Genomic DNA, 12941 nt, shown 5'->3' with positions numbered 1-12941 from the left:
AACCATACCTTAGCAGCCTGTTTCCCCACAGAGTTTGTGGGATCTTGTTTCTAGTCTGTTGTGTTAGACCGTGAACTGTCACGTTATCGTTTTGTTGTTTTTGATCGTGTCTCTAATAAAGAGTATGTTTGCCTGTAACGCTGCGCCTTGGTCCTCATCTCTGTTAGACGATCGTGACAGAAGATCCCACCAAGACTGGACCAAGCAGCAAGTCCAGGAGCCAGCGCCTGAGAGATCTCTAGCAGATCTCCTTCGCCTCCTCGACTGGGTCAAGCCATGTGAGGAAGAGAGGGGCTTGACGTGGAGGCAGAAGGGTGAAAGGCTGGAGAGAAGCATGGAGACCTGGTCCACGGGTAGGAGTGAAGCCCATACATTTTTTAGGGGGGGCTAACGCCGTGGACGACGGGGCAGCAGGAGGCCGCCAGGTTACGGGAGTCACTGGTCACCAGGGGGAAGGAGGATGTAGAGGCACGGCGAGAGGTACTGGCGTGTGTTGCCAGTCCGGTCCGGCCTGTTCCTGATCCCCACGTAGGGCCAGTGGTGTGTGTTCCCAGTACGGCTCGGCCCGTTCCTGCTCCCCGCACCAAGTCAGTGGTGCGCTTCGTCAGCCCGGCACGGCCCGTTCCTGCTCCCCGCACCAAGTCAGTGGTGCGCTTCGTCAGCCCGGCACGGCCCGTTCCTGCTCCCCGCACCAAGTCAGTGGTGCGTTTCGTCAGCCCTGTCCGGCCCGTTCCTGCTCCCCGCACCAAGTCAGTGGTGCGCGTCGCCAGCCCGGTCCGGCCCATTCCTGCTCCCCGCACCAAGTCAGTGGTGCGTTTCGCCAGCCCAGCTCGGCCCGTTCCTGCTCCCCGCACCAAGTCAGTGGTGCGCCCGTCAGCCCGGCACGGTCCGTTCCTGCTCCCCGCACCAAGTCAGTGGTGCGCTCGTCAGCCCGGTCCGCCCGCTCCTGCTCCCCGCACCAAGTCAGTGGTGCGTTTCGTCAGCCCGGCTCGGCCCGCTCCTGCTCCCCACACCAAGCCAGTGGTGTGCGTTGTCAGTCCGGCACGGCCCGTGCCTGTTCCACCGGTGGCTGGTCCGGCACCGGTCAGATGCTTCACGCCGGAGCTAGAGCAATCCGCTCCACCAGTGTGCAGTCCAGCTCCGGCCAGCGGGGCCAGACCGGACCAGGGGTACTTTGGGGGATTGGAGAGGGAGCGGGGATCAGGCCCGGAGCCGGATCCGCCGCCTAAGCGGAGTGCCCACCCGGTCCCTCCCCTGTGGTATTTGGTGGGCGCGGTCGAGTCCGCGCCTTTAGGGGGGGGTACTGTCACGCCCTGGCTCTGGGGACTCTAATATGTTGAGCCAGGGTGTGTAAAGTCTATGTGTTTTGTTCTAGGTTTCACATTCTAGTATTGTTGTTCTATGTTGGCCAGTGTGGTTCTCAATCAGAGGCAACGTGATTCAGCTGTTGCTTGTTGTCTCTGATTGAGAACCATACTTTAGCAGCCTGTTTCCCCACAGAGTTTGTGGGATCTTGTTTCTAGTCTGTTGTGTTAGACCGTGAACTGTCACGTTATCGTTTTGTTGTTTTTGATCGTGTCTCTAATAAAGAGTATGTTTGCCTGCAACGCTGCGCCTTGGTCCTCATCTCTGTTAGACGATCGTGACAGTAGTAGAGTAGGGGCCTGAGGGCACACAGTTAATATGTTGTGAAATCTGTTATGAATGTATTGTAATGTATTAAAATGTATAACTGCCTTAATTCTGCTGGACCCCAGGAAGAGTAGCTGCTGCCTTGGCAGCAGCTAATGGGGATCCATAATAAATACAAATACAAATGCAAATAGTCCAGGTGACCATTTGATTAATTGTTCAGCAGTAATATGGCTTGGAGGTAGAAGCTGTAAAGGAGTCTTTTGGACCTAGACTTGGCGCTCCGGTACTTGTTACATTTTGAATGCTTAGCAGGACAGGAAAATAGTCAAATTCATGCACTTATCAACCGAACATCCCTGGTCATCCCTACTGCCTCTGATCTGGCGAACTCACTAAAACACACATGCTTTGTTTGTAAATGATGAATGTTGGAGTTTGCCCCTGGCTTTCCGTAAATTAAAAAAGCAAGAAAATGGTGCCATCTGGTTTGCTTAATATAAGGAATTTGAAAGGATTTATACTTTAACTTTGATACTTAACTATATTTTAGCAATTACATTTACTTTTGATACTTAAGTACAGTTGAAGTCGTAAGTTTGCGTACACCTTAGCCAAATACATTTAAACTCAGTTTTTCACAATTCCTGACATTTAATCCTAGTACAAATTCCCTGTCTTAGGTCAGTTAGGATCACCACTTAATTTTAAGAATGTGAAATGTCAGAATAATAGTAGAGAGAATGATTTATTTATTTCATCACATTCCCAGTGGGTCAGAAGTTTACATACACTCAATTCGTATTTGGTAGCATTGCCTTTAAATTGTTTAACTTGGGTCAAACGTTTCGGGTAGCCTTCCACAAGCTTCCCACAATAAATTGGGTGAATTTTGGCCCATTCCTCCTGACAGAGCTGGTGTAACGGAGTCAGGTTTGTAGGCCTCCTTGCTCGCACATGCTTTTTCAGTTCTGCCCACAAATTTTCTATAGGATTGAGGTCAGGGCTTTGTGATGGCCACTCCAATACCTTGACTTTGTTGTCCTTAAGCCATTTTGCCACAACTTTGGAAGTATGCTTGGGGTCACTGTCCATTTGGAAGACCCATTTGCGACCAAGCTTTAACTTCCTGACTGATGTCTTGAGATGTTGCTTCAATATATACACATAATCTTCGTTCCTCATGATGCCATCTATTTTGTGAAGTGCACCAGTCCCTCCTGCAGTAAAGCACCCCCACAGTATGATGCTGCCACCCCCGTTTAGCCAAATAAATAACAATATGGGGATGAGGTAGTTGGGTGGGCTAATTTCAGAATGGCTGTGTACAGGTGCAGTGATCGGTAAGCTGCTCTGACAACTGACGCTTAAAGTTAGTGAGGGAGATAAGAGTCTCCAGCTTCAGAGATTTTTGCAGTTCTGTCGTATCGAGTAAATGCTGGCAATTATTGCTGATAAACAAAGGAGTCCGCTCATACTGAACCTTTGATCATAAGTTTTATTCATATCACAAGCTTTCAGCATGAGTTACAGGAGTCAAGATCCCCCGGAGAGCAGTGTTCTCGAATTGTGATGGCTGCTCTGCTTTCCTGTGCCTCCAGCATATACTTATAAACAATGTAAAAATATGGGTTGCTCCCTCTGCGGTCCAATCACCAGTCTCCCCTGGGGCGTCACCCTACAAACGGCTACTTTTGAACTAAGATAAACATCCCCTCTGGTTCCATTAAGAAAGTCATAATCTTTAATACACTACATTTCCCACCTTCGAGACTAACTAAAAGTCTCGAAAACAAACAGAATAGGATTATGACTAGTAACAATTTATCTTATTGAGTATTTTTAACCTTAAACCAAAAAACATTCTTCTCTAGAGTGTATATACCTTTCTATGAAATATGAATAACTGTTTATGAAGTGTGAATACATTACTATGAAATATGAACAAATCTTTATGAAGTGTGAATACATTACTATGAAATATGAACAAATCTTTATGGAGTGTGAATACATTACTATGAAATATGAACAAATCTTTATGGAGTGTGAGAGCGAAAAACTGTCTGGCAACTTCGTTCCAAATATCCATCCATCAATCAAGACAGTAAAATTCTCTCACGGTCCCTCTGCCCCAGGCAACCACCTAGGTACTCCCGATGAATTCATAACTCTTTATAAATGCATTTGAAACTATGATGCAATTAAATACACATGAAAGCCCCTGCAAACAAAATACTATCCAAAAAATGTCCACACCAAGAGGCTGGTCAACCCATCGGACCCTATAGTGGACCTCTCCCTGCCTAGACTCCCTGTCCCTAAGCATTCACGAAATAAACAAAAACATCTAAGATCCCCACATGTATCCAATAACATCAAATATCATTCTACAACAATTAATACCTAAGACTATGACACAAATTATGTATTACACATGCAAATATGTCTATATTTCATTGCAGACACTGGAATGTAGTCCACTACACTTCATCTCCTCCGTAGTCTCGTCTCCCAATGCATTGTTGATGATGGAATCGGAATCTTTCCACACCTTCTTTGTTCCATCTCCTCCAGTCATTGTCCTTTCATATTGTCCCTTCATATTGTCCTTGTTTGAGTATTTCAATCTCCACATATTCCCCCAAATGCTTCTGGAAGAAAAGAAAAGACCAAACAGTATCTTTTGCAAAACAACACTTTCAAATTAAACATCAATATCAACTAAGAATATAAAAATTATATATAAATGATGTATGAATCAATATAAATGATAGAATAATGAAATAGGATAATTATTCATTCATACACTTCCCCCCTTTGATTCATAACATCATACTAAAATCACACTAATATCGATTTTTTTTTGTTGAAAAATGATCAAAAAATCAAAAAGGATATTTATCCATTAATACTCCATCCAGACCCCCTTGTCCATCTTCATCTAGATCAGGAACAGTCAACAACGGCATCTGAGTGTTGTCTCCAGGCATCACTACTCCAACATAGCTCAATATCATAGCTTTCTCAAAGGTCAGTAATAAATTACAAACATCACACACAGTGCTATCAAAGCTGCCATTAAAATCTAATCCATCACTGCTCCTACTGGGCCTAACTGATCTTGCAACCAAGTCTTCGCTGACCATCCAGCTCCTTCAGATCTACCAAACGCATCCCTTATATTCTTCAACGCATAGTGATACTATCTGAACTATCTGGAATCAAAGTATAGCTAATATTATCAATATGATCTGCCAAAAATGTTACACCATACCATGGAAAAAGTCCCCCCTTCTCTCTTAGAATTATCCTCCAATTCAACGTTGACATGTAACAACATCCTGTCCATCCATAGGGTAAGAATATATATGCTTTATCACCACAAACCCTCCAAATATCTCTAAAATTCCCACTAGTCACATTGCCAGTCAAAAGCTAATCTTTTAACCATCAAAGTCTTGCTGTTCTTACTACCTGGAACATAAAAAGTAACATTATATTTCTCATTACTACCCTTAAGGTCATGCTTACCCAAAGTTATCATATAATCATCACAATCTGATATTCCCAAAAACATACCTTACATCATATGTTTTATTAGAACAAAAACAACTTTTAGCCCTCACTGCTTTCACCTCCAATGCTTCAGGGTTCGCTGTTACCTGATTTTCCTTACCGTCTAATAAATTCACATAGGGTAATTCATTTAACCAAGAACACCTAAATCTAGGCCTAAACAAATGTTTTGACAACGACATTATTTTATCTGTTACTGATTGTTGTTGCTGATACAGTCATGACAAAACATAAGACTGACACATACTTGATAGAGGTCGAGCGACCGTCTCTAAAATGTTTGGTGCTGGAATTCTCAACAGACATGGACCCTCAAGATTCCTCACTGATCTCACAGAATGAGCTAGCTGCTGGAACCAAAGATTCCTACCTGCCCATCCATCTTTAATTTTCACAACAGAAGAATCAAACCACATGCATTTAGTTTCTCTCTTCCCTAACGAGCGGTACTGATCAGATACCTCTCCTTGTCTGTCATTAAAATCAAAGACCTCATCCTGTACCTCCATGATAGTATCCTTCACTATTTCAGATGAATCTATATTCTTCTCTACCACTATCTTCTCTCCTATTTTAACCCTATCCTTTTTTTTTTCTTTTTTTTTATTTCACCTTTATTTAACCAGGTAAACCAGTTGAGAACAGGTTCTCATTTACAACTGCGACCTGGCCAAGATAAAGCAAAGCAGTGCAATAAAAACAACACAGAGTTACATATGGGGTAAAAAAACATAAAGTCAAAAATACAACAGAAAATATATATACAGTGTGTGCAAATGTAGCAAGTTATGGAGGTAAGGCAATAAATAGGCTATAGTGCAGAATAATTACAATAGTATTAACACTGGAATGCTAGATGTGCAAGAGATTATGTGCAAATAGAGATACTGGGGTGCAAAAGAGCAAAATAAATAACAATATAGGGATGAGGTAGTTGGGTGGGCTAATTTCAGATGGGCTGTGTACAGGTGCAGTGATCGGTAAGGTGCTCTGACAACTGATGCTTAAAGTTATTGAGGGTTATAAGAGTCTCCAGCTTCAGAGATTTTTGCAATTCGTTCCAGTCATTGGCAGCAGAGAACTGGAAGGAATGGCGGCCAAAGGAGGTGTTGGCTTTGGGAATGACCAGTGAGATATACCTGCTGGAGCGCAGACTACGGGTGGGTGCTGCTATGGTGACCAATGAGCTAAGATAAGGCGGGGATTTGCCTAGCAGTGATTTATAGATGGCCTGGAGCCAGTGGGTTTGACGACGAACATGTAGTGAGGACCAGCCAACAAGAGCGTACAGGTCACAGTGGTGGGTAGTGTATGGGGCTTTGGAGACAAAACGGATGGCACTGTGATAGACTACATCCAATTTGCTGAGTAGAGTGTTGGAGGCTATTTTGTAAATGACATCGCCGAAGTCAAGGATTGGTAGGATAGTCAGTTTTACGAGGGCATGTTTGGCAGCATGAGTGAAGGAGGCTTTGTTGCGAAATAGGAAGCCGATTCTAGATTTAACTTTGGATTGGAGATTCTTTATGTGAGTCTGGAAGTTGAGTTTACAGTCTAACCAGACACCTAGGTATTTGTAGTTGTCCACATACTCTAGGTCAGACCCGTCGAGAGTGGTGATTCTAGTCGGGTGGGCGGGTGCCAGCAGCGTTCGATTGAAAAGCATGCATTTAGTTTTACTAGTGTTTAAGAGCAGTTGGAGGCTACTGAAGGATTGTTGTATGGCATTGAAGCTCGTTTGGAGGTTTGTTAACACAGTGTCCAATGAAGGGCCAGATGTATACAAAATGGTGTCGTCTCGTGAGAGGTGGATCTGAGAGTTACCAGCAGCAAGAGCGACATCATTGATATACACGGAGAAAAGTGTCGGCCCAAGAATTGAACCCTGTGGCACCCCCATAGAGACTGCCATAGGTCCAGACAACAGGCCCTCCGATTTGACACACTGAACTCTATCTGAGAAGTAGTTGGTGAACCAGGCGAGGCAGTCATTTGAGAAACCAAGGCTATTTAGTCTGCCAATAAGAATGCGGTGGTTGACAGAGTCGAAAGCCTTGGCCAGGTCGATGAAGACGGCTGCACAGTACTGTCTATTATCAATCGCGGTTATAATATCGTTTATGACCTTGAGCGTGGCTGAAGTGCACCCGTGACCAGCTCGAAACCGGATTGCATAGCGGAGAAGGTACGGTGGTATTCGAAATGGTCGGTGATCTGTTTGTTAACTTGGCTTTCAAATACTTTCGAAAGGCAGGGCAGGATGGATATAGGTCTGTAGCAGTTTGGATCTAGAGTGTCACCCCCTTTGAAGAGGGGGATGACCGCGGCAGCTTTCCAATCTCTGGGGATCTCAGACGTTATGAAAGAGAGGTTGAACAGACTAGTAATAGGGGTAGCGACAATTTGGCGGCTAGTTTTAGAAAGAAAGGGTCCAGATTGTCTAGCCCAGCTGATTTGTAGGGGTCCAGATTTTGCAGCGCTTTCAAAACATCAGCTGTCTGAATTTGTGTGAAGGAGAAGCGGGGGGCATGGGCAAGTTGCAGCAGAGGGTGCAGAGTTGGTGGCCGGGTTAGTGGTAGCCAGATGGAAAGCATGGCCAGCTGTAGCAAAATGCTTGTTGAAATTCTCGATTATTGTAGATTTATCGGTGGTGATAGTGTTTCCTAGCCTCAGTGCAGTGGGCAGCTGGGAGGAAGTGCTCTTATTCTCCATGGACTTTACAGTGTCCCAAAACTTTTTGGAGTTAGTGCTACAGGATGCAAATTTCTGTTTGAAAAAGTTAGCCTTTGCTTTCCTGACTGCTTGTGTATATTGGTTCCTAACTTCCCTGAAAAGTTGCATATCGCGGGGGCTATTTGATGCTAATGCTGTACGCCACAGGATGTTTTTGTGCTGGTCAAGGGCAGTCAAGTCTGAGGAGAACCAGGGGCTATATCGGTTCTTAGTTCTGTATTTTTTGAATGGGGCATGTTTATTTAAGATTGAGAGGAAATTACTTTTAAGGAACAACCAGGCATCCTCTACTGACGGAATGAGATCTATATCCATCCAGGATACCTGGGCCAGGTCAATTAGGAAGGCATGCTCGCTAAAGTGTTTTAGGGAGCGTTTGACAGTGATGAGGGGTGGTCGTTTGACCGCGGACCCGTTACGGACGCAGGCAATAAGGCAGTGATCGCTGAGATCCTGGTTGAAGACAGCTGAGGTGTATTTAGAGGGTATGTTAGTCAGGATGATATCTATGAGGGTACCCATGTTTACGGATTTAGGGTTGTACCTGGTAGGTACCATTGACAGCACTCTCTATCCGTACCATTTCAGAAAAGTCGTTGTCGGTGTCTGTGTCATACTTCCTACATTTGTTATCGCCATCGTATCATTAATCCCTTTCCAAAGTTACCATTAAAGTAGTTGATTTAGTTGATGTATTAACACCCTTAACTACTTCTAGTGGGAAAGCTACCGATATCCTATGTGTATTATTTATTGTTGTAGTGACTACTGTAACATATTCTTCCTGAACTCCTTTGGTGACTGTGGAAACTTCAACAGACTTCAAATCTTCCATTATAAGCGTCACTTTACGAACTACATAGCCTTTTAACCAATAATTCTTAACCGGAACAAATTTTAATGCTTGCACTAGATAAGTACACATATATTCTCCCTGATCTTTCTCTGTAACATTACGCAAAATAAATGAACAATCACTCATAACCCTCTTCCACTTCATATCGTTGTACAAACTATACCTCCTTTGACTAGGTGCAACAGCTTCTACTCCTGGTCCTGATAACAATACTTCTTCTCCCTAATTATCTCTCCATGTGGGAGGAACATCCCCTCTCCACTCCATCTCTCACATCTACAATGAAGATGAGCTGGATCACTCATCCTAACCCTAATAACAGTCTTTTCCTCTAAAATTGGTGCTGGAGCTATTGGTTCCCTTATAATCAAATGCGATATATTTATGGCTTTAATAACTATCAATGTTGCAAGAGTTAAATTGCTTCTCACTGTTGTTTTAATAGACTGACGTGTTAATGTCCTTATTGTTACTTCATCTAGTTTCCCCAAAGCTTTGAACTCCTTGCTTGTACTTCCATCTATTACCACTAGTGTCAAATGACGTAAATGTAACTTACATTCACTCTCTCTTCCTACTCTAAACCCTAACTTTTAAACTTTTGATTATAAAAAATACACCTACAATTACCTTGATCTTCCTGCTGGGAATTGTAAATATAGATACTCAATCACCCTCAATCTTCTCTTATCATTCAGCAACGCATACTTTCTCAATGCATCTGCTCCTAACAGATCCAAACTCCTACCATATCTATCTTCCCACTAAACTCTAAAATGTCCTTCACCACTGTTCTCTCTCTCTTACTACTAACTTTGAAACTTAGCTTACTGTCTTAGAGTTCCTTCAACCCTAGTTCTCCTAACTTTTTTAATCTAATCTTTTCTCCTAACCTTTAAAAACCTTTTCCACTGATTTATTCACAAAATCCCTTTACCACCAAATTTTTAGAATATGTGATTGGGAAGTCCCCACCTGCTTCTGACTTCTTTACACACAGACTTGGCAAATGACTAAACACCTTTTAGCGTAGCCTGAAATCTCTTGGTGTAAGAATGTAACCCAGAATAACAGTCACCCCTTTTAACTTTATTTTCCAGACAGATTGTCTAATAGGCAGTCTAATAGATTATCATCCTTCCTATGATATTATCTTTTTAAGCAAATATGATTCCCAAAAACCCTATTCTTTTAAAATCTTCTACCAGACAGCCGTCTAGTGTACATCTTATTGTACAGTTCCATTTACACAATGCATCTCTTCCCAACAATGCAATAGGTATATGTTCTAATATTAGTATGTCTATTTTAATTTCTCTTTGAGTTTTATAGCAGAGCTCAAGTGGTTCCTTAAGAGTAATTAGCTGTTTTACTACCTCAAATCCCTATCCTAATTAGTTAATTTTACATAGTGAGATGTTTAACCTCTTTAGGCTGAACACAGATAAAAGTTTTTCCACTATTCACCTCTCCTAGTCCTTTGTTTTTACTTCAATTGTTAGATATTTTCTCTTCTTCTCTAATCGATGCTACCAGCTGACACCCCCCTTCGTATCTTCTAGGCACCTCTAGAATCCTTGCTCCGGACCCCTGTAGGGGTTCACCTGGAGAACAGGTGATTTTGACTTGCCCCTGTATCTTCCTCTGAAATTCCCTCTGATGTTTCCTCCTGACTTATTGCACTCACAGGTAAAGTGACCAATCTGTCCACAATTATAACACTCTTCTGAAAGTTGCTGGAAGTGTAGCTGAAATCTTCCTCCTCTTCTAAGCCTTCTCGTCTTCTTCCTCTCCAATTCTGTGTCTGTCCCGAAACTGGCTGTGGATATGAAACACCTGGTACCGCCCTTGGAGGCTGGTACAATTGCGGTTGGCCTTGTTCAGTTGAAGCTGTAGCAGTGATTGTTGATTTGGTTCCCTCTGATTCTTCATAACCAAAGCTTCTCTTCTCCACCAGTTGTATGATTGAGTTTTCTGAGAGTTTCTTGATCCTGTTCTTTCTTGCTGTTGACATATCAGGATTCTTCAAAAGCTTATATTCTAAGTTCTGTCCTCGAAATATCATCTTCCATCATCTTCTTACTAGTGGCCTTTTCTTGACCTCAATGTATTCTTCTCCTCCAATTCTTGGGATTCTTTTCTCAGCAGTTTCTCCTTCTGTATCTTCTCTTCTTGAGTTGTTCATCCAGTTGTGTTACTTCTTCTAAACTATTCGCTTTATCCAGGCATGATAAGCATCGGTCTATATCTCCTTCTATTTCTTCTGTGCCAATCATTGTTGAATAAAATCCTCTTGAACATAAAGCACCTTTAATCTCTAAGTCTTCATCTTCCCGAACCTCATTCTTCTCTTAGTTTCCAGACATCTCGGTTTTTCCTTACTTCTGGAGTTTTGGATTCATTTTTATTGTCGTTTCTGCTTGTCCTCTATCTATTATTCGTTCATCTTCATCTCTGATGCAATAATCACCCTCCTGGATGATCACTGGAAGCTGAGGATAAACATCCCTAAACTCTACTTCCTTCTCGTAAGGTGGGGGTCTTTTTGCTGAATCCGTATGTGAGAAAGGTGTACTAACTTCTGCCATTAGTTTTCCTGTCGCCTTCTCTTCCTTTAGCCTTTTCTCTATACCTTTGTTTATCTTATCACTGGAATCTTTTATCAGTTTTTGTTTGAGAATGAAGGGCAACTTTTGTTTCATTTGCCGGATAACCTAGCACTACTTTAGTTAAAGGATTACTATTTTCAACTATATCAACCGGTGTAATGACTTTCATAGCCTTGCTGTCCTTTCTCCCCATTGTAACTACTCTTTATATTCCTTTATTGTGAATTATTTTATTTTAGACTAGTGAATTATTTTATTTTAGACTATATAGCCTATGGCTTCCCCCCTTTAATTATTAATCAACAAAAATATGAATATTAAAATATTCAATTAAAATTTTTATTCATAAAATTATTTAATTAAAATAAAAAATATATTACAAATTATGAATAATTAAAACCAATTTTTTATTTCTATATCCTATCTTACCAATTAGTGGCTATCTTACCAATCCTAAAAACAAAGCCCTCTAACCTTACAACACTACAATTCCCATAAACCCCCTTGCTCTATAAGCACCTAATTATCTTAATTTTACAGAATAATGTCAGTACTTGATTTCCAACACAACTGCAATCAAACCCAAGTGATGCCAGAGACTCTAAAATGCAAATTTTATTCAAATGATCAGTCTGTTGCCAAGCCTCTGCGAAACTGTCATAACATCAAATATCCTGTAGGGGAAGATTTTGCAAGACCAGTACCAAAACCTTTTTGACTCGATCCTCCCCCTGTCACGTGATGTCACATCAGCACCTCTCTTTCTTTCTCCCTCTCTCTCCTCTCCTCTCGTCCTATCGTTCCTCTCATATGACAAAAGAGCATAGAAACAGAAAAAGAATTTAGCAGTCATGCAATCACTGAGTTATCCACATTCAATATTCCCCCACTCATATTCGCTCTAAGATTTAACTCAGGACTAAATAGCTCAATAACATTTTTATTTATTTTAATCCGTCATTTAATTCAATTTATTATAATCCATCAACATATATCTAATTTATAAATTCACTACATCCCAACAAATAGTTTCATTTTCAAACAGCCGCTTTAAACCTAGAAGATTCGTGTTAAAATCTCTCCTCTTTGTTCCCTCGTCTGTGTCTCTGTCTCCCCCTGCAGTGTAACAGATGTGTTGTAGTTTAGTGAAATCCCACGCATGCGCGATACATTCAAAAATACTTTTTCACCGTGGAAGGGAGTTTAACAGTCCTGCTGTACCTCCGTTTTCCCCTCATAGTCAACAACATTTAACAGCGCTCACAAAACATAGAACCTGAATTCCACACACACACAAACATAATTTAAGAGGCTTTATCCCATCGCAGTGGACCTCTACGGTCACATGTTATCATGCAGCATATTAGCATTTAGCATTAGCCTTTAGCATTAGCCTGTATGCACCATGTAGCATAAAAACAATGTACCCGACATTGCGTCTTTAATTACTTTTTCCTTTTTCCTAACTTTAGGCTGCCGTGAGTATGGATATTTTATGAGCGGTCCCCCCAAGCAGCTACCCCGTCGGATAGAAG

The sequence above is a fragment of the Coregonus clupeaformis genome, chromosome 12 (assembly GCF_020615455.1).
Source record: "Coregonus clupeaformis isolate EN_2021a chromosome 12, ASM2061545v1, whole genome shotgun sequence".
NCBI lineage: Eukaryota > Metazoa > Chordata > Actinopteri > Salmoniformes > Salmonidae > Coregonus > Coregonus clupeaformis.
The sequence above is the reverse complement of the archived record's forward strand: the minus strand, read 5'-3'. Positions refer to the sequence as shown.